The following is a 26,600-nucleotide window of genomic DNA, read 5'->3' as shown; positions in this document are numbered from 1 at the left end:
ATCATTACTTATAACTATCATCTCTCCCACACTGTGTAGTTGAAACCTAATTTCATGAGAATCAGCGTGGCTTAGTGGAAAGAGCTTGGGCTTCGGAATCAGAGTATGTGGATTCTAATCCTGACTCTGCCACTCATCTGCTGTGTGACCTTGGGCAAGCCACTTAACTTCTCGGTGCCTCAGTTACCTCAGCTGTAAAATGGAGATTAAGACTTTGAGCCCCACATGGGACAATCTGATTACCATGTATCTATGCCAGTGCTTATAACAGCGCTTGGTACATAATAAATGCTTAACAAATACCCTAATTATTATTATTTTATTATTGACTTCATTTTTTTCTCTAAACCCCGTCTCAGGTCTCGAATATACTTTTTTTTACCTAAGTTGATTCCTTTTCCTCCATGGGATATACTTTAATATGATCTCAAATGGGGGAAAAGATGTTCTTTTACCAGAGCAAGTGGGTACATCCTTGTGCTACTTAATTTCTCTTTAGAGAAGTAAAGATCCCTTAAAATTACACCTGGAAGAAACCAATTCACATGGGCCATGTGCCAGTGTGCCACAGTAACTCGAATTTAACTAACATTTTTTAAGGGAAGAACTGTTGTTGCCCCAGTTTAAATTACCAAGATTTGACAATATGGAGATTCAGTGAAGGAACCAAGGGACATAGCTGAAAGCATTGTTGTCCTGCTTAATGTTATACAGAGCTGAAGCAATCAATGCCACTGATGGATCGATTAATATATAAAATGTCAATGGCCCCCTCTTGTTTTATTTCTCTGCTGCTTTGGAAGAACTAAGGCAGTACTATCCACACTCACTCTTCTGAATACAGATGACATCTTTTCAAAGTGCGACCAAATGCCTAGTCCATGCCGGGCTAAAAGATACTCTTCTCATCTAGTGGGTTTTCGGTTCTAGCAATCCATTAGACTGGATGAATATGGCTTGAGTTGATGACTGATTCCTCAATTAAAGGCTGTGTCTGTTGAAGGACTGCTTGAAGAATGAGCAGAACAAAATCCCTCTTCAAATGTATTTGTTTTGGGAGTGCCTCAGAAACAGTTAACCAGGTTTTTTGTGGGTTTGTTGTTTTAGTAGTTTGAATTTACCTTTTGAAGAGTTGAACGTTCTATGTTTTTAATTTGTGAAAACATTTATCCTAGGTGCATTTAATTATTTTTAACCCTCTCTAGAGGCCACCTTAACATTACCAAAGTGCTTCTGTGTTCATTATGCTGTTACTGCTGATGGTGAATGATGAGGTAAATCAGAAGAGGTACCTCCATTCATCAGATGGGGAAACTGAATCTCCCAGAGGTTAAGTGAGTTGCTCAGGATTGGGCAGTGTTCTAGTGGGAGAGCATGGTTTGAAATGCAGAGTTCCTGAACTGTTAGTCTTTTGATTAGCGCATCGAGCTATGCTGCCGTTATTATTGCCCTTGGTTATTTTGAAGGTTTCCATTCATGTGGAGAAGCTTTAGTTTCCGTTACCATGGAGACCACCTAAGACCCATGTCCTCAGCTGAAGGGACCCAACCCATGTGCTTGAATTTCAGTAATGGGTTCTTGTAAGTGCAGTTGGCTTCCTGTCCTGGCACACCAAAACCCAGGATTGACAATTTTCAGAGGATAGTTACAAGGCCTACTTTCTTTTTATGGTATTTTTAAAGTGCTTACTATGTGCCAGACACTGTACTAAGCTCTGGTGAAGATACAAGCCAAGCACTTTGGACACAGTCTTTGTCTCACATGGGGCTCACAGTCTCAATCCCCATTTTGCAGAAGAAATGTCGAGACTTTAGGCCTGGTGTGGGCAGGGATTGCCTCTCTTTTAGTGCTAAATTGTACTCTCCAAGCTACAGTGTTCTGCACACAATAAGCATTCAATAAATACAATTGAATGAATTTATGAAAAAGAGGTACAGTGCTTTGCACATAGTAAGCGTTCATTAAATAGGATTGAATGAATGAATAACTGAGTCACAGAGAAGTTGTGACTTGCTCAAGGTCCTGTGGCAGATGAATGGTGTAGTCAGGATAAGAACCCAGGTCCTCTGACCCTCAGGCCCATGCTCTTTCAACTAGGCTTTTCTGCCTACTTTTCTGCCTTCACCTGAAGTTTAAGGAGGAGTGGGAGAAATTTTAATAGTACTGTTAGCCATATGTATCTATAGGTTAATTTTGCCTTGCTTTTATATTATGCTTTAGCTCATACTGGGGTGGATACAAGATAATTATGTTGGACTCAGCCCCTGTCATGCAAGGGACTCACAATCTAAGGAGGATGAGAAAATCGAGGCACCAATAAGTGATTTTGTCCAAGGTCACACAGCAGACCGATTGGCGGAGCTGGTGTTAGAAGCCAGACCTGTCTAACTGCCAGGTACATCCTCGTTCCACTAGGCCTTGCTGCTTGTCATGAATTTAAGCACTTACCATTTGGAGGAATCAGAGGAAAATATAATCATTGCCCTGACTAACTCCCTTTATTCAGCCTGCCTCCCAGCACCACAGCACTTATGTACATATCTGTAATTTATATTAATGTCTACCCGCCCCCAGATTGTAAGCTTGTTTTGTGCAGGGATTGTATTTGATTGTTGTAGTGTTGCACTCTCCCAGATGCTTAATGTAGCGCTACTGTGTAAAAATATGATGGAATTAATGAATCCATCCATTCCATTATATTTAGCACTTACCATATGCAGAGCACTGTACTAAATGCTTGGGAATGAGTCATCATCAATGGTATTTATTGAGTGCTTACCACATGCAGAGCGCTGTACTGAGCATTTGGGAGAGTACAGTAGAACAGAGTTTGCAGACACATTCCCTCCCCGTAATGAGCTTATAGTCTAGAAGGGGTCTGTTAACTGTGAATTCTTCAAATAAATGAAAAGGTAGAAAGGCAGCATCCCTGTACATTTTTACCAGATTCCTGTGGAGAAGCAATAGCAGGGAAAACTTTTATTTGGGGATATAATCCCTTTCATTAAATATGATTTATTGATTTTCTTGTGACTTTCTGAAATCAGGGAGAAGAGTGTTTAAGAGTTAAGTACCACTTTTTTATAAAGGAAAGTGAATAAAGCTGTTTAAGATCTTACCGCTAAATGTGGGCCCCTCTCAGGATCACACCTGGAGAGTTTCCAGTACTTTACCAGTTTTAGCTACAGGAGGGAGGGTCAAGCATAGGCATATCCATTCTATTCCTAGCTTGGGCAGTGGCTAGCCAGTAGAAGGCAATATGCTACAAGTCAAAACTCACCTGTGCTGGGCAGCAGCAGCACAGGAGAGAGTTGAGGGAGGAGGCTCAAGTTGATTGTGTGGAAGAAGGCAATGGTAAACCATTTCTGTATTTTTCCCAAGAAAACTCTATGGATACACTCTCAGAGTGTTTCCAGATGGAGGTGGGGCTTTTTGGGAGAGATGTGGCCATGGAGTCGATAAGGTCAGAGATGACTCAACAAGACAAGACTGAATGTGGAGCTCAGCCCAAGGTATCGATCACCTATAAATCCTTCAGAGATTCTTCTATTAATAGCTTAATTTTCTATTACATAAAATTTCAAAAGTAGTCAGAAGTTGCCCCTGGAAGCAACACCACTCACGTGATCCTGGAAATGGAAGACTTTTTGTCCAGGTTGGTGTATTGTGCTGCTCCATGCAGTTCAGGATGGGCATAAAACTAGTTCTGCCTTGTTCCCAGCTGCTTCCCAGACTAAGCCCTCAAATTCCCCTACCCACCTTCCCCTCCGTGTGAACTCTGAATTTGCCTCTGTATCCCTTAAGCACTTAATACCTATCCTAGCCCCATAAGACATGTCAATATTCTTATACTCTTCTCTTTCCTCTATACCTAATCTACTTTAATGCCTATCTCCCCTTGTCGACTCTAAGCTCCTTGTGGGCAAGGACCTTGCCTGCCAGTTCTATTATACTTTCTCAAGCTCTCAATACAGCACTCTGCATGCAGTACGTGCTCAGTAAATACCATTGACCTATTGATTCCCCAGCAACAGGACAGAAGAGAAGTAAGCCTTCCCTGCTGTCAGTTTTATGTATAATACTTCAAAAGGAAAATATCACCATCAATAGCATTTACTGTGTGCAGAGCACTGTACTATGTGCTTATATTAGAAATTTATCTGTTGATGAGTGAAATTTCTTTTGTGGTTAAGTAATAAAAACCACTATTGACTGTCCCTTCTAAAGCAAATGGGAGCAATAATGTTGAGACATATTGAGATTTCCACCCACGACAGCCACATTTTGATGGCAGCGTATAAGATTTTTTCATCTGTGCATTACTCTTGAGGTCTGGGGTTGATCTCAACCAGGCGTAAACAGGACCCTCCGTTAATGATGGAAGCACCACATTCTGCAGAGACCTTAAGGGAGGGAGTATTGACCCTCTGTACCAAAGGAGAAGGGAGAAAATGCTAAGTCATTCAATCATTTATATTTATTGAGCGCTCACTGTGGGCAGAGTACTGTACTAAGCGCTTGGGAAGCGCAGAATGTGGAAAGAAGTGGCCGAGTGTCGGGGTGGCGCTTACCAATCAGACCTAGACATGGAAGAACAAAAAAGACTGATCAGGAAATGGTGTGGTATTTTGAGGTTGGCTTGAGTTAGCAGACTGAGTAGATTGGAGAAATTTGAAAGAGTTAGTTTTTTAGGGGGAAGTTGGGAAACCCCCTGTACCCTTTTGAGGTCTAAACCATTCCACAAAACTCTGAGCTACAAGTATTGAGCTTTTTTTGTGTTCTTTTGCTTTCGTTTTATGGTATTTACTGCTTACTATGTGCCAAGAACTGTACTAAGTACTAGTTTAGACACAAGCTAATCAGCTTAAACACAGTCCCTGTTCCACTTGGGGCTCACAGTCTTAATCCCCATTTCACAGATGAGGTAACAGGCACAGAAAGGTTAAATGAGTTCCCCAAGGTAAACAGCAGGCAAGTGGTAGAACTGGGGTTAGAAACCAGGTTTTTGACACCCAAGCCCAAGCTATTTCTTTCTTTTTTAAAAAAAAATATGGTATGTGTTAAGTGCTTACTATGAGTCAAACACTGTTCTAAATGCTGGGGCAGATACAAATTAATCAGGTTGGACACAGTCCCTGTCCCCCACATGGGGCTCACACTCTTAATCCTCATTTTACAGATGAGGTAATTGGGGCTCAGAGAAGTTACTTGATTGCTCCAGGGTCACACAGCAGACATGTGGCACAGTTGGAATTAGAACCCAGGTCCTTTGGACTCCCAGCCCCACGCTCTATCCACTAAACCAAACTGCTTCTCTACTCCTTAGATTGTGAGCCCCATGAGGGACAGGGATGGTGTCCAACCTGTTTGACTTGAATCTACTTGTTAAGTGCTTGACAGGTACCATTATTATTATTATTCATTCATTCAGTTGTATTTACTGAGTGCTTAGTGGGTGCAGAGTGCTTGGAAAATAGAATACAGGACTAACAGAGTCAGTCCCTGCCCACAACGGGCTTAGGATTTGGTGTGGGGGCAAGAGATATCAAAACAAGTAAATAGGTATCTATATAAATAGAAAAAATAAAGTGCTGTGGGGCAGGGAGCGGGGGGAGGAGCAAAGGAAGCGAGTCGAGGTGACACGAAAGGGAGGGGGAGCTGAGGAATATTATTATTATGATGATTTTATCCCCATTTTACAGTTGAGGAAACGGAAGCACAGTAAAGTTAAGTGACTTGCCCAAGGTCACACAACAAGCAGTCGTCAGAGTCAGGATCAGAGCCCAGGTCCTCTGACTCTCAAGCCTGTGCTCTTTCAACTAGACCCCATTGTCTTGTTTGCATGTTTAAGTGCTAAAAGTGAATCCTTTTAGGAGGTTTCAGGAACTTTTGTGGCACTGGCAGACTTCTATCTATATGGAATAGCAGATGTCAATTAAAAATAAATTTCGTCGACCTCAAGGTGAAGAGTCCCATCCAAAATCTTTGCAGGTTAGAAGCCTGTGTGGAGCAAGAAGAGCAGAGGTGAGGAGGTGTCCTGCAGCAGACCTTGGGGTAGAGTGTCTGCCAGAAGGAACATGTTTGGTCAACGAAGTGAGTAGAATGTGCAGGAAAACCTTAGGCTTGGGCTCTCGTCATATGATAGCCCACGGGCCACAAAGGACAGCTTTATGCCTCTCACTGCACAGAGAACCTAAACCAAGGAATGGTTGCTGATGATGCCTGCTCCCCGGTTTTTCTTTTAGGATCCTTCAATCTATGGACAAGGAGAGAACACTGAGTAAACCCAAACTACTACCTGGTTAATGAAATAAAAGGGATTTGAAAATAGATTTCCTTCCTAAAAAATACTTGGTCGCCTGGGATGCTCTTTCCCGGGGTCCTCTGAATGTTTGTTGAAGTACATTTTCAAGGTTTTCGTTGCTCCTGGAGAATGTGTTCATGGCGGTTATTCTTGTTTGACATTATTTATCATGGCCAATATAGATTGTGTGTAGAGCTGCTTCAAATTCTGAAGAAGCTCTTCCTTTATTCATTCAGTTTAAACACTTGCACTCGATATTCATCCCACCCTCAGCCCTGCAGCAGTCGATATTCATCCCACCCTCAGCCCTGCAGCACTTATGTAGCTCTCTGTAATTTACTAATTTATATAAACGTCTTTCTCTCCCTATAGACTTTAAGCTCCTTGTGGGCAGGGGATGTCATCTACCAATTCTGTTGAATGGTGCTCTGCACACAGTAGCTGCTCAATCACTCAATCAGTAGTATTTACTGAGTGCTTACTGTGTGCTGAGCAGCCTTTTGTAGTGGATAGAGCACAGGCCTGGGAGTCAGAAGTTCATGAGTTCTAATCCAGGCTCCTTCACTTGTTTACTGTGTGACCTTGGGCTAGTCACTTCACTTCTCTGGGCCTCAGTTCCCTCATCTGTAAAATGGGGATTGAGACCGTGGGCCCCACGTGGGACAGAGACTGTCTCTAACCTGATTTGCTTGTATTCACCCCAGTGCTTAGTACAGGTGCCTGGGACATGGTAAGCCCTTAAGAAATGACATTATTATTATTATTAGGAGATTAGAGTACAACAGAGATAGTAGACAGGTTCTCTGCCCACAGCTTATAGTCAACAAATAACATGAATTGATATATATGATAGGAATTTAAAGACTTATTACATGTATGAATGTAAGATGGGAAGCAATGTGGCTTAGTGGAAAGAGCACGGGCTTGGGATTCAGAGATCGTGGGTTCTGATCCCAGTTCTGCCCTTTGTCTGCTGTGTGACCTTGAGCAAGTCACTTAACTTCTCTGTGCCTCAGTTACCTCATCTGTAAATTGGGGATTGAGACTGAGACACCCACATGGGACAACCCGATTACCTTGTATTTACCCCAGTGCTTAGAACAGTGCTTGGCACATAAGTGCTTAACAGATACCATAATTATTATTATATTATTGTCCATCACAAAAATATTCATTCAGTTACATTAATTGAGCACTTACTGTGTGCAGAGCACTGTGCTAAGCGCTTGGGAGAGTACAGTATAACAATGAACAGACACATTCCCTTGCCCACAATGCGCTTACAGCCTAGATGGGAAGACAGACATGACTGTGTCCAAAATGGGAAACACTGGAGAAATGTGTAAAATAAAGTAATGGTATTTGTTAAGAACTTATTACTAAGTTGTGTAATACTGTTCCATCGGAGAGTCGGAGAGTATTTTTTTTCTGACCCCAGCTGGTGATTGGCTTGTACCCTGAAGCTACATTCCCTTTGTAATTTTATTCCTGCTGGTTTATCTGGAACTGCAGATCTCATTTATGTGAATGTGTGACCTCTTTTGGGAAACTTCTCAATTATCTTCCTCAGTAGCATTTAGGACCAGGTAGTTTCATAGGTTAATTACATGCTATGTCAAAAGGTGTTTTCTTTTAGATGGTAAATTGGCATCCTACTAAATGGTGTGAAGTCATCAGATCTAAAAGAGTCAGATTTTAAAATGAATGATGTTGCAAGCAGATTGAATCAAATCATTAGGAAAAAATGAACAGTCTTTTCATGATGGTGACATTTTAATATTCTCCCTTCAAAAATTGAGATTAAGGGGCGTAAGTTTAAGGAAATTTTTTTGTGTTGCCTATTTTAGGCATTGAGGTACAAAATAACACTCTGATGTGTGGAAAGGCTCAAGAATGTGTTGTTTGGCAATGTTCAAAGGTTTGGCAGGAGAGGTAAGATTTCTGTGTTTGGTTTATCAGTGCCAAGCATAGGAAGATAGAGATACATTGTTTTTGGAAAATGAAGTGGTCATTGTAGTCAAGTAATTAATTTAGAAAGGAAGAGTGTTTTTAAAATTGGAAAATTATGTATCATCCAATTTATATACAGCCATATATACCCTAAAGTATAGTGAACACTTTATTAATGGTATGTGTTTAGCGCTTAGTATGTGAAAGGCACTGTATACATACTGTATATGTATGGCGACATCAATTAATGAATTCTATTTATTAAGTGCCTAGTTTATACAAAGCACTCAATCAAGCACTTCAGAGAGTACAGTAGAGTTGGTAGACATGATCCCTGCCACTCAAGGAGTTTTAAATCTTCAATTGTATTTATTGAGCACTTACTGTGTGCAGAGCACTATACTAAGCACTTGGAATGGACAGTTTGTCAACAGATAGACAATCCCTGCCCAACAATGGGCTTACAGTCTAAAAGGGTCTAAAATCTTGTTTAATATCCTAGTGTTGAAGGCAAAGCTAGTGAAGAGAAAGCAATATCCATGTGTGAGTGGAAAGACAAGCTGCCCCTTCTCAGCCAGGACCAGCAGTTAGTGAGCATGACTAAATATTTTCCTTTAGAACTTTGTAATATTTTTGGGGTTTTTTCCCTGGTTGACATTCTGCACTTCAGAGATCCTTTGGCCTTCGGGAAAGTGATTTCATTTAAATATTGGTAAGTGACTTGCATTTCCCATGGCTCTGCCTGGCAGTGATGGACATCAAGTAGAGAAGCAGGATACCTAATGGATAGAGCATGGGCCTTGGTGTCAGAAGGACCTGGGTTCTAATCCTAGCTCTTCCACTTGTCTGCCATGTGACCTAAGGCAAGTCACTTCACTTTTCTGTGTCTCAGCTACCTCATCTGTAAAATGGTGATCAAAACTGTGAGCCCCTTGTGGGATGTGAACTGGATCCAACCTAGCTTATATCTACCTCAGTGCTTAATACCGTGCCTGGCACATAGGAAACTTTTAATAAATACAATAAAACAATTGGTGTCTCCATGAAATGTGTTCAAATTCAAAACTCTTGCTTTCCTGTAGAGTCAGTCACCCGCTTTTCCTCCTTCCTGTTCCACTCTGCCAGTTCTGCCTCAACTACAAAAGGATAGTAGTTTTGTTTGTCATATCAATTAGTCGATTTTTCAACTCCCCCATGAAATCTAACAGTCACACTTTGGGTTTTAGTAAATTGCTGGCTGCTGCTGCTCAAATGACTTTGGGCTGTTTTATGTTAAATGTGAGAATCTGTATTTAGGATTTTTTTTTATTTCTTTAAATCTCATGACTCACTGATCCTGTAGTTTATTTGTTAGGGATGACAGTCTAAACACCATAAAAACAAGGCAGAAAAAGCCACACAGGGAAGATCTCTTACTGGATACTTTCAGCTAAAAGGGAGCTCTGCAGAAAGATCAGAAAGTAGGTTAGACCTTGGGAAAGCATTGGATTAGTTGGAACCAGTTGTACTAAAGGAAAGAAAAGTAGTCTTGTAATGCCTTATTTTGTCTATGAACAGTATCTCTCCCTTTTATTCCCTCTACCCATGCCTGTTTGAGTAATATTCTTTGACCAAAAACCTATCCATCTATCACCATCACAATCTCCATTCTTTTACATTGTGAAAACCTAACCGTGGCCTTTATCTGTTTTATGTATAACTAATCACGTATATTTTGTGTGAAGTAAACTGAACTAAGTGCTTGGGAGAGTACAGTAGAGTTAAAGTCCATGCTTCCAACCCTTAAGGAGCTTATGATCTAACAGGGGAGACTTAAATTACATGTAGGGGGAGTAAAAGCATATATATATGTGTGTGTATATATATAACATATATAACTAAGCAGCATGGCTTAGTGGAAGGAGCCTGGGCTTGGGAGTCAGAGGTCATGGATTCTAATTCCAGCTCCGACTCTTGTCAGCTGTTTGACTTTGGGCAAGTCACTTCACTTCTCTGGGCCTCAGTTTCCTCATCTGTAAAATGGAGGTTAAGACTGTGAGACCCATATGGGACAACCTGATTACCTTGTATCTCCCCCAGTGCTTAGAACAGTGCTTGGCACATAGGAAGTGTTTAACAAGTGCCATCATCATCATTATTATTATTATTATATGTTCATAAGTGCTATGGGGGCTTTGTGGGGACTTTAGCATTTAAGTAGTGTGGTAGGACTACAGTGACCGTTGAGGGATGTAGGATGGGAGAGTATAAATTAACTGGTGAAAACCACTGTTAGATGTGAAGCAGCATAGCCTAGTGGAAAGATCACGGGCCTGTGAGTTAGAAGGACCTAAATTCCAATCCCAGCTCCTCCACTTGTCTGCTGTGTGACCTTTGGGCGAGTTACTTCACTTTTCTGGGCCTCAATTACCTCATCTCTATAAGGGGATTAAGATTGTGAGCCTCATGCAAGTTAGGGACTATGCCCAACTTGATATCCAAACTGTGTCCAAGCTTGTATCTACCCTAGCACTTAGTACAGTGCCTGGCACATAATAAGCTTGTAACAAATGTGTTGGAAAAAAAAATGAAGGGGGAGGGAATTCCAGGCAGGAAGGAGGGCTAGAGCAAGATGTCGGTGGCAGGAGAGACTAGAATGAGGCAGGGTAAATTAACTTGAAAGGAAAGGTGATTGGAAGCTGGGGTGTAGTGGAAGAAGGGAGTTGATAAGTAGGAGGCAATTGGATGCTGTAAACAAGTTGGTCAAGAGTTTCTGCTTGATGCAGAGAGGGCAACCATTGGAGGCTTTTAAGGAGGTTTTGGTGACATTCTTTGTTATTTTGTGAAAGGATAAATGTATAAATGTGCATGAAATTACCATAAAGAAAATGGGCTGTCTACTACTTTGCACTTCACTTCTGGAGCTCTACCAACAATATGGTATGACAGCTAATTACCAGAACTATTTTAAGACTTGTGCACCCTATCTCGTTCCAGCAATTGGAAAGGAAACTGTAAACAATTACATTGACAACTACTTATGGAAAGAGAGGAGGGATAACAGACAAATATCAATCAATGGTATTTACTGAGTACTTTTTTCAGAGCACTGTTTTAAGCACTTGTGTCTACTAAGTAGCTGGTCTAGGAACAGGTCTTTACTAAATAAGCCAATGGAGAGCCTCCCACTAATATTAGGGCTTCCTGTAGAGGGGTATTAGAGGATTATAGTGATCTGATTCCATGGTCCTAGGCCAGAACATTACAGAATCTGTTAATTATTCTGTCAGTATGGATTAGGATGCATCCTTTGTTTAGGATACATCCTAATCAGAGCAGTATGACCTAGTGGGAGGATCACAGACCTCGGAGACAGAGGATCTGGATTCTGATCCCGACTGAATGACTGGTATGCTGTGTGACCTTGGACAAGTCACTTCACTTCTCTGTGCCTCTGTTATTTCATCTGTAAAATAGGGATTAAGATTGGAAACCCCATGTGGGACATGGACTGTTTGTAACCTGATTACCTTGTACTACGCCGGTGCTTAGAGTGCCTGGCACAGAGTTAGTGCTTGACGAATACCATTTAAAAGAAAGGTGGGACATTCGTTTTTTGCAGGAGCTGGCAATTTGATGGGGGAGGTAAGGAAGAGGCCCATTCTAGCATTGAAGATGCAGAGAAATAAAAATTCATACCAAGGAGTTAAAAAAATGCAAAAGCAAAACCAAATGTGTAGAATTAAAACTCCCCCATCATGGGTTATCCTTCAGAGCCATTGAAATTATAGAAACCAGTAACTCCTTTACAAGGATGAGTTAATTTGGTCATAAATAAAGGGACTGGAATGGAATCAAGTAGAGCAATGGAGATATTAGTCTTAATGAATCCCTTGAGTTTTGTTAAATATCCATGACAGGTATACTGTACATAGACAGTATTACTGATTTGGGATGATAGAATCCTGCATTTTGGCAAATTGACATCCCAGCCCCAAAGCATTTTACTCCAAATCCATATTGAAATCAAATAGCAATCTCAAATAAGGAGTGCCTATTAGGTAGAATAGTATTAATGTTGGTGTGAAAAGAAGTAATTGAAGAGAACTATACTAAGTGTTTGGTACCACAGTTAATGCTCAGTGATCTATTTTCAAGTGATTTGTGCAAAATTGAGCTTGTAACTTCCTGGGCTCTGAGCTGATCAAAATACCATAGGGTAGACCGATCCTATAATACTTCACTGAAATGAGGCCATCAATAACTTTTATCTGGGTTGTGATTTACACAGTTTTCAGCATCTGAATGGCTATTATATGTCTCTGTCTGAAGAGCTACTACGTTTGGGGGAAAAAAAGGAAATAAATGCTCCAATGGGGTAATAGCTCTTCAAGTAACTGCTTCGTTTCATAAACTGGACACCAGAAAGTGATTCCTTTTAGTCTGCTCAAATTGTAACGTGCTTGGTTTTCAGCGGAGGCCTTCCTGGCAATGGTAACATCAATGAGTGCCCTTTTGGAGACCCAGGTGACTGGCTCTGCCGACAAGAGGTCTGCCTCTAGCAGAGAAATAATCTGTAAATTACAGTTGCTGTGCAGAAATAAAAGCTGATGGAGACCAAAATCCAAGGATAAGTGGAGAACTAGGTTTTGTTGTTTGGGGGGGTTTGTTACTTAGTGCACCTTATAAGCTGCAGGCAGCCATTTGAAAGTTGAAACTATGGGGTTATCGCCCTGATTTGCTCCCTTTACTCACCCCTCCCTCAGCCCCACACAACTTATACGTATTTGTAATTTATTTCTATTAAAGTCTGTCCCACCCCTGCCAGACTGTGAGCTCTTCGTGGGTAGGAAATGTCTCTGCCAACTCTGTTATATTGTACTCTCCCAAGCACTTAGTACAGTGCACTGCACAGGGTAAGCGCTCAGTAAATAGGAATGATGAAGATATTGGGATTCACTGATAGATGGGAATGGGAGCAGTGCATTGAATTTGAAATGTTCATTTTGCTTTGGTTCAGGTGTATGGAAGGCAGGCAGGATTTGTTAAATGGGTGAACAAATCTGTGGAATAGGAACGGCTCTTCATTGCGCTGAAGCTAGCGGAGTAGAAATTTGAGTTCACTTATAACCTTCCACGTGCTGCCGTTTAGATAACTCTTTGGGTACTTACTTGCACACAAATGGTACAGTGGTGTTGAAAAAGATTTTCAGCTGTGCCTTAGTTATTCCTAAAGTTGAAGAGGTTACAATGGCCAGCAGGGTCTCCCCTGAAAACTAATATTGTTACAGTTTGAACAGGTCACAAGGAATCTTTTCTGGTCTCTTCACTGCCCAAGGACCACTGTTCCTCCTTAAGCAGCAGTGAGGAGCAGTGTGGCCAAGAGGAAAGAGCATGGGCCCAGGAGTTAGAGGATCAGTGTTCTAATCCTGACTCTGTCACTTGTCTGCTGTGTGACCTTGGGCAGAGCACTTAACTTCTCTGTCTCTGTTTCCTCATTTGTAAAATGGAGATTAAATTCTACTCCCTCCTACCTAGCCTATAAACCCAATAACAGACGGAGACTGTGTTTGACCTGAGCGGGTTGTATCTACCCCTGCACTTAGAACAGTGCATGACAATCAGTAAACACTTTACAAATACTATAATAACCAATACCGTACTAACACTAAATGGAAGAAGCATTCCTGGAAAAGAAACTGACCTCTTTTTTTTTTTATCAGTAGGTCGATCTCACCTATAATTGTGTGCTGTAGATCAATCAATATTTATTGAGCACCTGCTGTACAAGCATAAATAATTCCATAATGCTTTTAATGACCCTAGGGAAACATTCAATTTTTTATAATTATCTTTGCATGGAAGCCTCAGGGAACCTAGCCAGAATGAACATCCGCCTCTAATTCACGTTTGAGGGATCCATGGGAAAGAAAATAAGTGAAAAAATGTTCTCATAGGTTGCAAACATAAAAGTTGAGCAGCGTTTTGTAGTAACTTCAGTTCTCTGTTTTTTGAAATTCAATAGTATTTATTGAGCGCTTACTATGTGCAGAGCACTGTACTAAGCACTTGGAATAAACAAGTTGGCAATAGAGAGAGACAGTCCCTGCCCTTTGATGGGCGTACAGTCTAATCGGGAGAGACAGACAAGAACAATGACAATAAATAGAGTCGAGGGGAAGAACATCTCGTAAAAACAATGGCAACTAAATAGAATCGAGGCGATCTACATTTCATTAACAAAATAAATAGGGTAATGAAAATGTATACAGTTGGGCAGACGAGTACAGTGCTGAGGGGATGGGAAGGGAGAGGGAGAGGAGCAGAGGAAAATGGGGGGAAGAGAGGGTTAAGCTGCGGAGAGGTGAAGGGGGGGCGGTAGAGGGAGTAGAGGGAGAAGGGGAGCTCAGTCTGGGAAGGCCTCTTGGAGGAGGTGAGTTTTAAGTAGGGTTTTGAAGAGGGGAAGAGAATCAGTTTGGCGGAGGTGAGGAGGGAGGGCGTTCCAGGACCGCGGGAGGAGGTGGCCCAGGGGTTGACGGCGGGATAGGTGAGACCGAGGGACGTTGAGGAGGTGGGCGGTGGAGGAGCGGAACATGCGGGGTGGGTGGTAGAAAGAGAGAAGGGAGGAGAGGTAGGAAGGGGCAAGGTGATGGAGAGCCTTGAAGGCTAGAGTGAGGAGTTGTTGTTTGGAGCGGAGGTCGATAGGCAACCACTGGAGTTGTTTAAGAAGGGGAGTGACATGCCCAGATCGTTTCTGCAGGAAGATGAGCCGGGCAGCGGAGTGAAGAATAGACCGGAGCAGGGCGAGAGAGGAGGAAGGGAGATCAGAAAGAAGGCCGACACAGTAGTCTAGCCGGGATATAACGAGAGCCTGTAGCAGTAAGGTAGCCGTTTGGGTGGAGAGGAAAGGGTGGATCTTGGCGATACTGTAAAGGTGAAACCGGCAGGTCTCAGTAACGGATAGGATGTGTGGGTTGAACGAGGGAGACGAGTCAAGGATGACACCGAGATCGCGGGCCCGAGAGACGGGAAGGATGGTCGTGCCATCCACGGTGATAAGGAAGTCTGGGAGAGGACCGGGCTCGGGAGGGAAGATGAGGAGCTCAGTCTTGCTCATGTTGAGTTTTAGGTGGCGGGCCGACATCTAGGTGGAGACATCCTGGAGGCAGGAGGAGATGCGAGCCTGAAGGGAGGGGGAGAGGACGGGGCGGAGATATAGATCTGCGTGTCATTTGCCTAGAGATGGTAGTCAAAGCCGTGAGAGCGAATGAGTTCACCAAGGGAGTGAGTGTAAATGGAGAACAGAAGAGGGCCAAGAACTGACCCGTGAGGAACTCCAACAGAAATGCCTCAACTACAATCACAGAACCAAGGTGGTAATTTTATTTTTCAAGGAAAAGATGAGAGAAAATGTCAAGAATATTCGATGCAAAAAGATCTGTATCTCACCCTCTCCAGCTCTTAGTTCAGAGCTCTGCACATAGTAAGTGCTCAATAAATACTCTTGATTGTTTGCTTTCCAGTGAGTTAGAATAATTTTCTTTTGAATATGCTGTGCCTGTATAGTTTTAAATGTATTGCCATTATTCTCTGCTATATTACTGTTGTTTGTATTTTAGAATCAATATTATATCAATTGAAGATATATATTGAGCACTTACTGTATGCAGAGCACTCTACTAAGCACTTGGGAAAGTACACGGTAGCAGAGTTGGTGAATGTAATCCCTGTCTACATGAAGCTTTCAGTCTTGAGAGGGATATATTGCAACAGATGTAGGTATAATAGAATATTTTATATTTCAGAAATATTACCAAATTTTCATTTTCTTTGGATAATGAAAAAAAATTCTGGGCTCCTCCAAGCATTTACTTGATAGCTGGATAACTTGAAGTATTATATTGTTTAAACAAGTATCTTTGCTAAAGGATACTGCAATAACCATATGGCATGTTCCACTATGTGCTGTAAATTTAATACTCTAATATTTTCCTGGGGAATTAAAATTTGTCAAAATATGAAATTCATGCCTTCAAATTCCAGACCTATCTTAAATCTCATTCATTGTCATGTTGATTGAGCGCTTACTTTGTGCAAAGCAGTTTACTAAGTGCTTGGGAGAGTAAAGTATAACAGAAAACAGATGCATCCCCTGCCCACAACGAGCTTACAACAGCAACTTCTTAGCTGTGATTTAGTATATAGCTACACTATCAGTCAGTGGTATTTACTGAGCACTTAAGTGTTGGCAGGGCACTGTTTCAGTGCTTGGGAAATTACAACACAGTAAGTAGACAATATTCCTGCACAGAAGGAGCTTACAGTTTATAGGGGGAGACAGCAGCACGGGGGTCAGAAGGACCTGGGTTCTATTCCAGAGTCCGCCACTTGTCTGCTGTGTGACCTCAGCAAGTCACTTAATTTCTTTCTGCCTCAATTCCTTCAACTGTAAAATTGGGATTAAGACTGTGAGCCCCATGTGGGGCACGGACTGTGTCCAATCTTGTATCTACCCCAGCACTTAGTGCAGTGTGTGGCATGTAGTAAACACTTAACAAATACAATAAAAAGCAAAACACAACAAAACAAAAACCTGTACCTGTTTCTTTAGAGACAGTCATTCAGTTGTACTTATTGAGTGCTTACTGTTTGCAGAGCACTGTATTTAGTGCTTGGGAGAGTACAGTACAACAATAAAAAGACACATTCCCTGCCCACGAGGAGCTTATAGTCTAGAGGCAGGGAGATAGACATTAATATGAATTACAGATATGTACATAAGTGCCATGGGGTTGGGATGGGGGAGGTGAACAAAGAGAACAAATCAGGGTGATGCGTAAGGGAGTGGGAGAAGAGGAAAGGGGGATTTAGGGAAGGCCTCTTGGAGGAGCTGTACCCTCTAAAGGCTTTGACCAGGGGGAGAGTAATTGTCAGATTTGAGTAGGGAGTGTGTTCCAGGCCAGAGGCAAGATGTGGGTGAGAGGTCAGGGGCAAAATAGACAAGATCGAGGCAGAGTGAGAAGGTTAACATTAGAAGTGTGAAGTGAGTGGGCTGGGTTGTAGTAGGAGAATAGCTAGGTGAGGTAGGCAGCAAGGTGATAGACTGCTTTAAAGCCACTGGTGATGAATTATTTTGTAATATGAAGGTGGATGGACACCCAGTGGAGTTTCTTGAGGAGTGGGAAACATGTTAGCCTATTTGCAAAAAAATGATGAGGGCAGAAGAGTGAAGTAGGAGTGAAGTGGGGAGAGACAGGAGGTTGAATGGAGGCTGAACACAGTCCTGAATGTGGTAATGGTTTGGGGATTCTTTTTTCACTTCAGAGGTTCCATGATCATGAAAGCTAAGCAACTTCTCAGTCCCTCACAAGTGAAGACAAATCACTGCCATGTTATAAGGCCACAGAGCTGGGAGGGAGGTAGCCTAAGGATTTCTGCATAGGTCACAGGCCTGGGCCAATCTCCACAGTTCAATGTAGAAAAGGAGGCTGCTGCTCCGTTGAAAAGACCTGGTGGTATCATAAATTGCATAAACGAACATGGAATTAGAGCTCCTTGTGCTCTACCTTGAGGTAATAATAGTACTCTTTTATGGGGGGGAGTGTTGTTTAGAGTCTTGTCCTTTGGGGTGGTGAGCATTTCTCCACCCTTCCTCTGCCCTCACATCCCTTCCTTCCTTCTGCTTTTTCTCTTTCTTCTTTGTGATGTTTTCTCTCCTCCCCACCCTCTGAACACTGCCTTTCCTCCATCACAGTTGCTTCTCCCGTTTTGCTGGGGACTCGCTTCACAACATATTAATGGCTACAGTAGAATGTCCAACAGGACAGATTCTGCCTCTGATCGATATTGTCATTGTTCATTTGTGTTAGCACAAATTACATCGGCAGTCTTACGTAAGACCCTGAAGCAGTCTGAAGTGTTCTTCCTTCTTGAGAAGGAAGCACACACATACATGCCTGATGGGGTGGAGGGAGGAGGGAAGGAAGGGAGAAGGTGGAGGGGAGGAAGGGAGAAGGTGGAGGGGAGAAGGAGAGGAAGGGAGAAGGTGGAGGGGAGAAGGAGAGGAAGGGAGAAGGTGGAGGGGAGAAGGAGAGGGAGGGAAGAAGTGGAGGGGAGAGGGAGAGGAGGAGGAGAGAGAAGGGGGGAGACATGAGAGGAGGAGGAGGAAAGAGAGATAGAGGGTAGGGGGGAGAAGGGGGAGAAGGTGGAGGAGGCGGAGAGGGAGAGATAAAGAATGAGAAAGAAAGAGAATGTATTTGTCCTGCAGGTTCAAAGATAGCATTATTGATGTTGGCATTTTATTGGTGAGGGCGTGTGAGTGGCTGGAAAGATTGTTCCACACCTGATCATCTCTTCCACAATGTGTCAGGCAAAGATTGCCCTTTGCTGAATTGTTTGCATTTACAACCTACAGTGCCTGCTGATATTTTATTTTTATTTTTCCCTCTATGGGTGGCAATCTTGATGAAGCCTGTCTGCAAAATGAAAAAAAACAGATCTGGAAGCTGAAGCTAGCTATTTCAGTTGTAGCATTAATCACATCTCAACCCTCTTCATTGGTCTTAAAAATGACGAGAATGGTGAGATATAGTTTATTTAGAAGTTTTGAAAAATTGCCGTTGTAGCTGGTTTTAATTAAATTGGCCACTTCAGTGGTACTGCTGCAACCGATAGGCCTGCCAGAAGCCCATATACCATCTGGAAGTATCTGATATTTTAAGTCACAGTTGATTGTGGAAAAAACACAAAATACATGGTTCGGATATGATTCTGGTGGGTGTATTAAAGAGTGTGTATTATTCCATTAGGCGATGCTTAAAAGTTCCATTACCAAAGCCATTCTTACTGTCCATTCAACATGAGTCACCTTCCATAATGGAAGTTTAAAATCCATCCCATTAGCAAGACCAAAACAGGAAATCTCCAATGATGACTGAGTAGCCTTATGGGCAGGGAATGTGTCTACCAACTCTATTACATTGTAATCAATCAATTGAATTTACTGACTGTGAGCTCATTGTGGGCAGGAATGTGTCTGTTGTTACATTGTTTTCTCCCAAGTGCTTAGTACAGTGAGAAGCAGCATGGCTTAGTGGAAAGAGCCCAGGCCTGGGAGTCAGAGGTCATGGGTTCGAATCCCATCTCTGCCACTTGTCAGCTGTGCCTGACTGTGGGCAAGTCACTTAACTTTTCTGTGCCTCAGTTACCTCATCTGTAAAATGGGGATTAAGACTGTGAGCCTCATGTGGGACAACCTGATTACCCTGTATCTCCCCCAACGCTTAGAACAGTGCCCTGCACATAGTAAGCGCTTAACAAATGCCAATATGTTTATTATTACAATGTCTTGCACACAGAGCTTAGCAAATCATTGGATGGCATTTATTGATTGTTTACTGTGTGCAGAACACTGTATTAAGAGTTTTGGAGAATACATTTCCTGCCCACAACGAGTTTACCATCAGTTGTACCATGCACCCAGTAAGCTCTCAATAAATGCCATTGATTGATTGTCAACAACCCTCCCCTCCTTTCTTCTCCTCTTTCCTTCTCCTCCACCCCTTGCATGTCCTTGGCCATTGGACAGGGTACTAAGTGGAGCTGAAGATATTTCGTCTTACGGGAAAGAAGTGAAAATTCCTGTACTGTCCTTTTTCTGGACTTTCTTTTCAGTGTATTTCTGTCCTCTTGTTACCCCATTAGTCACTCAGTCATATTTATTAAGTACTTACTGTGTGCAGAGCACTGTACTAAACACTTGGGAGAGTACAATATAACAGTAAACAGACACATTTCTTGCCCACAAGAATCTTACAATCTAGAGGGGGAGACAGGCATTAAGATAAATCAGTACATTACAGACCCATACATAAGTGCTGTGGGGCAATTACCACCTCATAGTGTTTGGGTGGAGTTGGGTAATACTTAACCTCAGCTGTGTTTTCACAACCAGTTCACTGATTCCCAAACTTCTTATACAGGGGATTTTCTTTACAAGGACCACAGTGGAGGATAATCCCTTAGGCTTCGTAGAAAAGCCATTAGAATGACAGTGTGAACGCTGTGTGTAGAAACAAAAACTTTTGATTTTGGCATATAAACTCCACCTGTGCTCTGCCATGAACCTTAGGAGCGGAAGAGTCACAGAACCACGTATGATAAAGTTAAGTGCCGTGTTGTAGACACTAGTTGCAACTTCTTCCTTCCTTGCTAAAAAGTTTTTGGATCTTAGCATAGTTCTTATAATCTGACATTAGTATGTTACTTCTAGGATATAAACATTAACCCACACTAGAGTCTGCTTTTACTTCCTTTCTCTGCTACACAGTTTTATGTCACATAGTCTGCCTTTTTAAAGATGGAGAAGGATGTTTGATTTCAGACTGATCTTGTGCAGCTGTGAAATGAAGTAACTTTAGTGCTATGGTTGTTGAGACTTTCTAGAATTTTGATTATGTAGAAAGTAGAGTCTGCCCTGCTCTTTAGACTGTACTTAATGTAAGGGAGCGTGTCTAACAACTCTGTTCTATGCTCTCAAGCACTTAATACAGTGCTCTGCACATAGGAAGCGCTCAATAAATACCACTGATTCATTGATTGTGATGCATGGCTGCCTTGAACTACCAGTTAACCAGTGTCATAAATCATGAAATAAGGTCATTATTTTCTTTATCAGATTTAACCTTTGTTGCCTTACCATTCCACTAGAAGTGTGTATCACTTCTTGTCAGTTTGTAGCCATTTAGGATTTTTTCTGATAGAATATCCAACAGTCAGAATACTTTTACTGCAGTAACCAGGCCTTGTTAATGACCAAGGTGTTGGGCAAATCCCTGGTGCTTTCTCCTTTGGGCAGTCCGGATGAAAAGTGGCAAACGTTTTGAAAGCTTTTTTTTAAAATGGTATTTATTAAGCACTTACTATGTGCCAAACACTGTTCTAAATGTGGGGGTAAATGCAAGTTAATTAGATTGGTCACCGTCCCTGTCCCACTTGGGGCTCACAGTCTTCATTCCCATTTTACAGGTGAGGTAACTAAAGCACAAGCAAGTTAAGTGACTTGTCCAAGATCACAGAGCAGACAAGTGACAGAGCTGGGATTAGAACCCAGGACCTTCTGACTCACAGCTTTGTGCTCTACCCACTAGGCCATGCTGACCCCTTCTTACAAAAAGTGCACCTGTTCCTCTGTCGAAGCCAAACTGGGAACTGTTTGGCTGGTGGCCAGACACTGGGAGAGAGCCGGGCCTCCCACACTTTCCCTTGGAGTTCAAGTCGGCCAACTCTGACTCACCGAAGAGGCGGAAGAGTCCTGAGGCCGTTCCCAGATCTGAACCGCAAGATTCTCGGGTGCCAAGATCCGTTTCATTCTAAACGTTGTCATGCTTGGCAGTGCCAGAGATTAGACTTGGTGATGCATTCAATTAAAAAATAGGGCCAAGTTTGTTTCTTTCAATATAACGTACTTTTTCAGAGGTTTAAGTGGTACTTAAAGGGATGCTTTTAAGGAAAACTATTTTAAATTTTCAAAATATGCTTTCATAACTAATAGCACTATATATTCATCAATATACCTTGACCCTATCCTTGACCACAACCCAAGACTATGGACTGAATGTCTGCTGACCCTAGACAGCAGAGCATAGGCCTGGGAGTCAGAAGGTTATGGGTTTTAATCCTGGCTCTGCTACTTGTCTGCTGTGTGACCTGGGGCAAGTCACTTCACTTCTCTGTGCCTCAGTCCATCAGTAAAATAGTAAAATTATTAAAACTATGAGCATCACGTGATACAGGGACTGTCCAGCCTGTTGTTGTTGTCCTCTTATGCTGTCGAGTCATGTCCGACCAATAACGATGCCATAGACACATCTCTCCCCCATTGCCCCACATCCATATGCAATCATTCTGGTAGTGTATACATAGAGTTTTCTTGGTAAAAATACGGAAGTGGTTTACCATTTCCGCCTTCCACATGGTAAACGAGTCTCCGCCCTCGACTCTCTCCCGTGCCGCTGCTGCCCAGTACAGGGGAGTTTTCACTTGTAGCAGATGGCCTTCCACTGGCTAGGCACTGGCCAAGCTAGGAATGGAATGAGTAGGCCTCTTCTTGACTCTCCCTCCTGCAGTCATGACTGGTAAAGTACTGGAAACTCTTCAGGTGCAACCCTGAGAGGAGGTGTCCATCCTGATTGGCTTGTATTCCCCCCAGCACTCTGTACGGTTCCTGGCACACAATAAGTTCTTAATAAATACCATAACTGTCAAAACAGATTCAAGATCATCCTTTTACTGGATCTGATCTCTTCATCTGCTCCTTCCCAACTCAGTCATCACTCCTCCCATGATCCACTTTTAACTGAACCCTCTTTTTAGCTCTCCCAACTTCTGGTCTACACTGTTTTCTCTCACTTGGAATTCCCTTCCTGCCCAAATCCATAAAACCACATTTCTCTCCCAAATTAGAGATACTCCCCAAAATCTCACTTCCTACAGGAAGCTTCCTGGATGAATTCAAAACAATTACCGCCGTACCAATCTAGTACCACCTATAACACATATATTTCATTTCTTTCCTCAACACATTATATACCTACAAAAGTCTGCACTTCTGTACTTTTATATAATGTTTTAATGGTGTCTGTTTAGTGCTTCCTCTGTGCCAGGCACTATACTAAGCACCAGGGTAGGTACAAGATAATCAGGTTGGGCACATCCTTGTCCCCTATTCATTCTTTCAATCGAATTTATCGAGCGCTTACTGTGTGCAGAGCACTGTACTGAGTGCTTGGAAAATACAATACAACAATAGAGAGAGACCACATCTCTGCCCACGACAGACTGTAGGCTCATTTTACAATCCTCATTTTACAAATGAAGTAAACTGAAACATTGTATGACTTCCTATTATAGCCTTGTTCTTCCTGTTGCTCCCAATGTACATGTTTTTTGTCTGTTTGTCCACCCTGCTAAGTTGTAAAGTTGTGCTGGGCAGTGATGTGTGTCTTGTTTCTGTGGAACTCACCCAAGCGCATAATACAATGCTTCACCATTACACCCTCAATAAATGCCACTGCTGCTGCTGAAAATATCATAGGTTTATTGGACTCGGAACTCTCTGATATAAAAAAGTAATTAGTTTTTTATGGTATTTAAGTGCTTACTATGTTTAAGCATTGTCCTAAATTCTGGGGTTGATTCAAACTAATCAAGTTGGAAACAGCCCCTCTCCCACACTGGGCTTTCAGTCTAGGAAGGAGGGAGAACAGGTATTGAATCCTCATATAAAGCATGATGAAACCAAGGCACAGGAAAGTCAAGTGACTTGCTTAAGGTCACAGCAGGCAAGTGATGGATTCAGAATTAGAACTCAGGTCCTCTGGCTCCCAGACCTCATTTCCACTAGATCACGTTGCTTCTTACTGGTGTTGAAGTAAAGGATAGTATTCTTTCTTTACCCATGAGGGAATTTTATTCCTGCCCAAATATCAAGCTTGCCAAGGTGCAGATACCATTAATTGATTATTTACTAGATTATAATGTGAATCATTCTTTCATTCAGTCATATTTATTGAGCACTTACTGTATGCAGAGCACTGTAGTAAGCGCTTGGGAGATACACTATAACAATAAACACACATTCTCTTTCCACAAAGGGAATCCTCAGCCAGGCAGACTTCACTAGATTTTGTAATACATTTGAAATCATTTTTAAACCCCATAATCAGAAATTTAATTTTCCACTTAATCTATATGATTACAGTTTCTGGTCTTAATTATTTGAGTAACTCCCCTGTAGAGACATTCTTAAAACAGTATATTTGAAGTGTTATCAAGTTTTTGGGATACTTCTGTTGGTTACTCTGTTCTCTGAAAAGATTATTTGTAGTGAAGTGGTCAGTTTAGTGACCTGGAATAAGGCACCATAATGACTCTTGGGCTTCTAAAGCAAAGGGCAATTTCAGTGGCTTTTGGGCTGAATACTGACTAGAACATAGATTATTTTCTGGGAGCGATTCATTCAATCATATTTATTGAGCACTTACTGTGTGCAGAGCACTATACTAAGCGCTTGGAAAGTACAATGTTACATTAATATACATGCCTATATTAATCCATATTTGGTAGACAAACCAAAAAGGAAGTGTAAAGAGAAAGTAACTTAAACCAGTCAGGTATCATTAGAAGTTCTTGGGAGAGTACGATATAACAATAAAATATTGCATTTGGGAAAACTCACGCAGTCATCCTTATTGAGAGCTTACTTGTACGGACCACTGTACTAAGCGCTTGGGGGAGTATGATACACAATAAACCGCCATATTCCCTGCGCACAATGAACTTAGTCTAGAAGGGGATACAGACATTAATATAAATAAATGTGCCAATAAATATGAACATGCTTTCCTTTTGCCTTGTAGAGTGTGTAAATCAACAGGCCCTTATCACAGCTCAGTGACTTATGGTAGGTCAGAATCTAATAATCACGGGTCAGAATTGCCCTCTTAACATGCCTAGGCAATACTTATTTCTCTCGTGTTCCTCCTCTCACTCCTCCTCTCTCCAGACCCTTTGAACTGAGCCCAAGCCATCCCACCCACACCGCTCCCACTTGCTGTCCTTCAATGGGAGTTGCGTGGGTGGGCCTATCGAGGGACAGCATCTAGCATATGGCGTGTGTGTTTTGAGTAAACAAGTGGGGTAATGGGTATGCTTCACCTAATTGAGATCGGGTCATGGTTTTGTAAATAAGCAGAGTGCTTCGGATGTCCGGGAAGTAAATATCCCCTTTTCAGTTGTGGGTTAAGTATTCTGCAGGGCCTCAACAGCCTAAGCAAAGAGAATCTAGTCAGTTCTTCTTTAACATGGGGGTTGCATTCTTCTGGAACCTCGTACATAGGAGAAATTGCATTTTAAGCTTTATGCCTTGACTGGCCTATGCACAGCAGAAACTGTGACTTACAATTCTATTGTACTTGACTGTTTCAAGCACTTAGTTCAGCGCTCTGCACATAAGTGCTCAATAAATATCACTGATTGCATCGTGTTCTATCTAGATGGTAGTGAGTTGGTGGATGAATGTTCCCTACCTCCTCGCACCATTCTAACGGAAAGACTTAGTGAAAAATAATAATAATGGTATTTATTAGGCATTTACTATGTGACATGCACTGTGCTAAATTCTGAGATAGATTCAAGGTGATCAGGGCAGGCACAGTCTCTGTCCCTTATTGGGCTCATAGTCTTATGAAGAGGGAGAACAGGTATTTAATATCCATTTTGCAGATGAGTACATCTGAGTCACTTAAGTTATGTGACTTGCTGAAGATCACATCCAGGAAACTGGTAGAGCCAGGGTTAGAATGCAGGTCCCCTGACCATTAAGCCCATGCTCTTTCCACTAGGCCACGCTGATTATTCAGTGAAAGACAGATTTATCTTACAAGGCTGTACCCCAAAGCAGCTAAATATACTTTCTTGAATTGTATTTCTGTTTCACATTTAAATGCACTTAACTGATTCAAGATCGATAGTCACAATAGCTAAAAGGAATTGGTTTTTATCGGCATTAGGATATTAACCTTTTTAGGGATGGAATATTTTCTCTAAGAGAAGTTATATGAGTAAGCAGAGTGAGAAAAACTGCAGCCACTTTTAACATTGTACAGATTTTTAAATTTTTTGGTCACAAAACAAGGTTAATGCCAGGGGCTTTTCAAAGGATGCCTATAACCGAGAATGTTTTCTTATCCCTCGAAGCTGAAAGCTATAAAGAAAAGAAAGTGATTTTAATGAACAACCTTACCAAATCAGCTCCTTGAAGCTTCAGTCGTTTATGTGAATCAAAAACAAGTGAAAGTAGGTCATACTGTAAAAACCAACTAAGCTTTGCCTCACATTTTATTGGCTTTTCCTGCTCTTCTCATTCACTTTTTTTATAGTTAACAAAATGCAATTGTTTTGATGACTGGCTCAAATAAAGGGGATATCGAAAAAACAACAATGCTTTTCTTTTAGCTATTCTTCCAAATTGTTGTACAGTTTAATAGTGCAGGAACTAGCATTTTTTTTTTTAATTTTTGCTTGAACCAAAAATTCAAGTCCAGGTAGGAAAATGCCAAGACTTCTGATATAGTAAAGTAGTGTGGATACTCCAGTATATGGGTGATTTCTAGTTTCATAGAAAGATGGGTAAAGCATAAGCAAATAAAACCTTTGTGTGGAATAGATAAGAGCAGAGATTGGTCTTTCGATTTTCGGGTGTTACAGAAAGCAATTTATAGGACATCCAAGTAGGATATTGATAAAAGTATAATCTGAGTCTTCCAAATGACTTTTTATCTTTATAGCTCTATTATTTAACAACACT

General features: G+C 41.8%; 1 protein-coding gene and 1 non-coding gene across 11 annotated transcripts in view; both read left to right on the top strand.

Annotated features, from left to right (window-relative positions):
• The window catches only part of TNIK (TRAF2 and NCK interacting kinase), a 484,943-nt gene that overhangs the window by 115,397 nt on the left and 342,946 nt on the right, over positions 1–26,600 (top strand). The window lies entirely within an intron of this gene.
• On the top strand, positions 3,133–3,270 carry LOC114817637. The gene has a single exon (XR_003765495.1). It is a non-coding gene; the product is annotated as a small nucleolar RNA SNORA7 (small nucleolar RNA).

This window comes from Ornithorhynchus anatinus, chromosome 1 (genome assembly GCF_004115215.2).
Source record: "Ornithorhynchus anatinus isolate Pmale09 chromosome 1, mOrnAna1.pri.v4, whole genome shotgun sequence".
Lineage (NCBI taxonomy): Eukaryota > Metazoa > Chordata > Mammalia > Monotremata > Ornithorhynchidae > Ornithorhynchus > Ornithorhynchus anatinus.
Note: the sequence above shows the minus strand (reverse complement) of the source record. Positions and strands in the feature narration are given on the sequence as shown.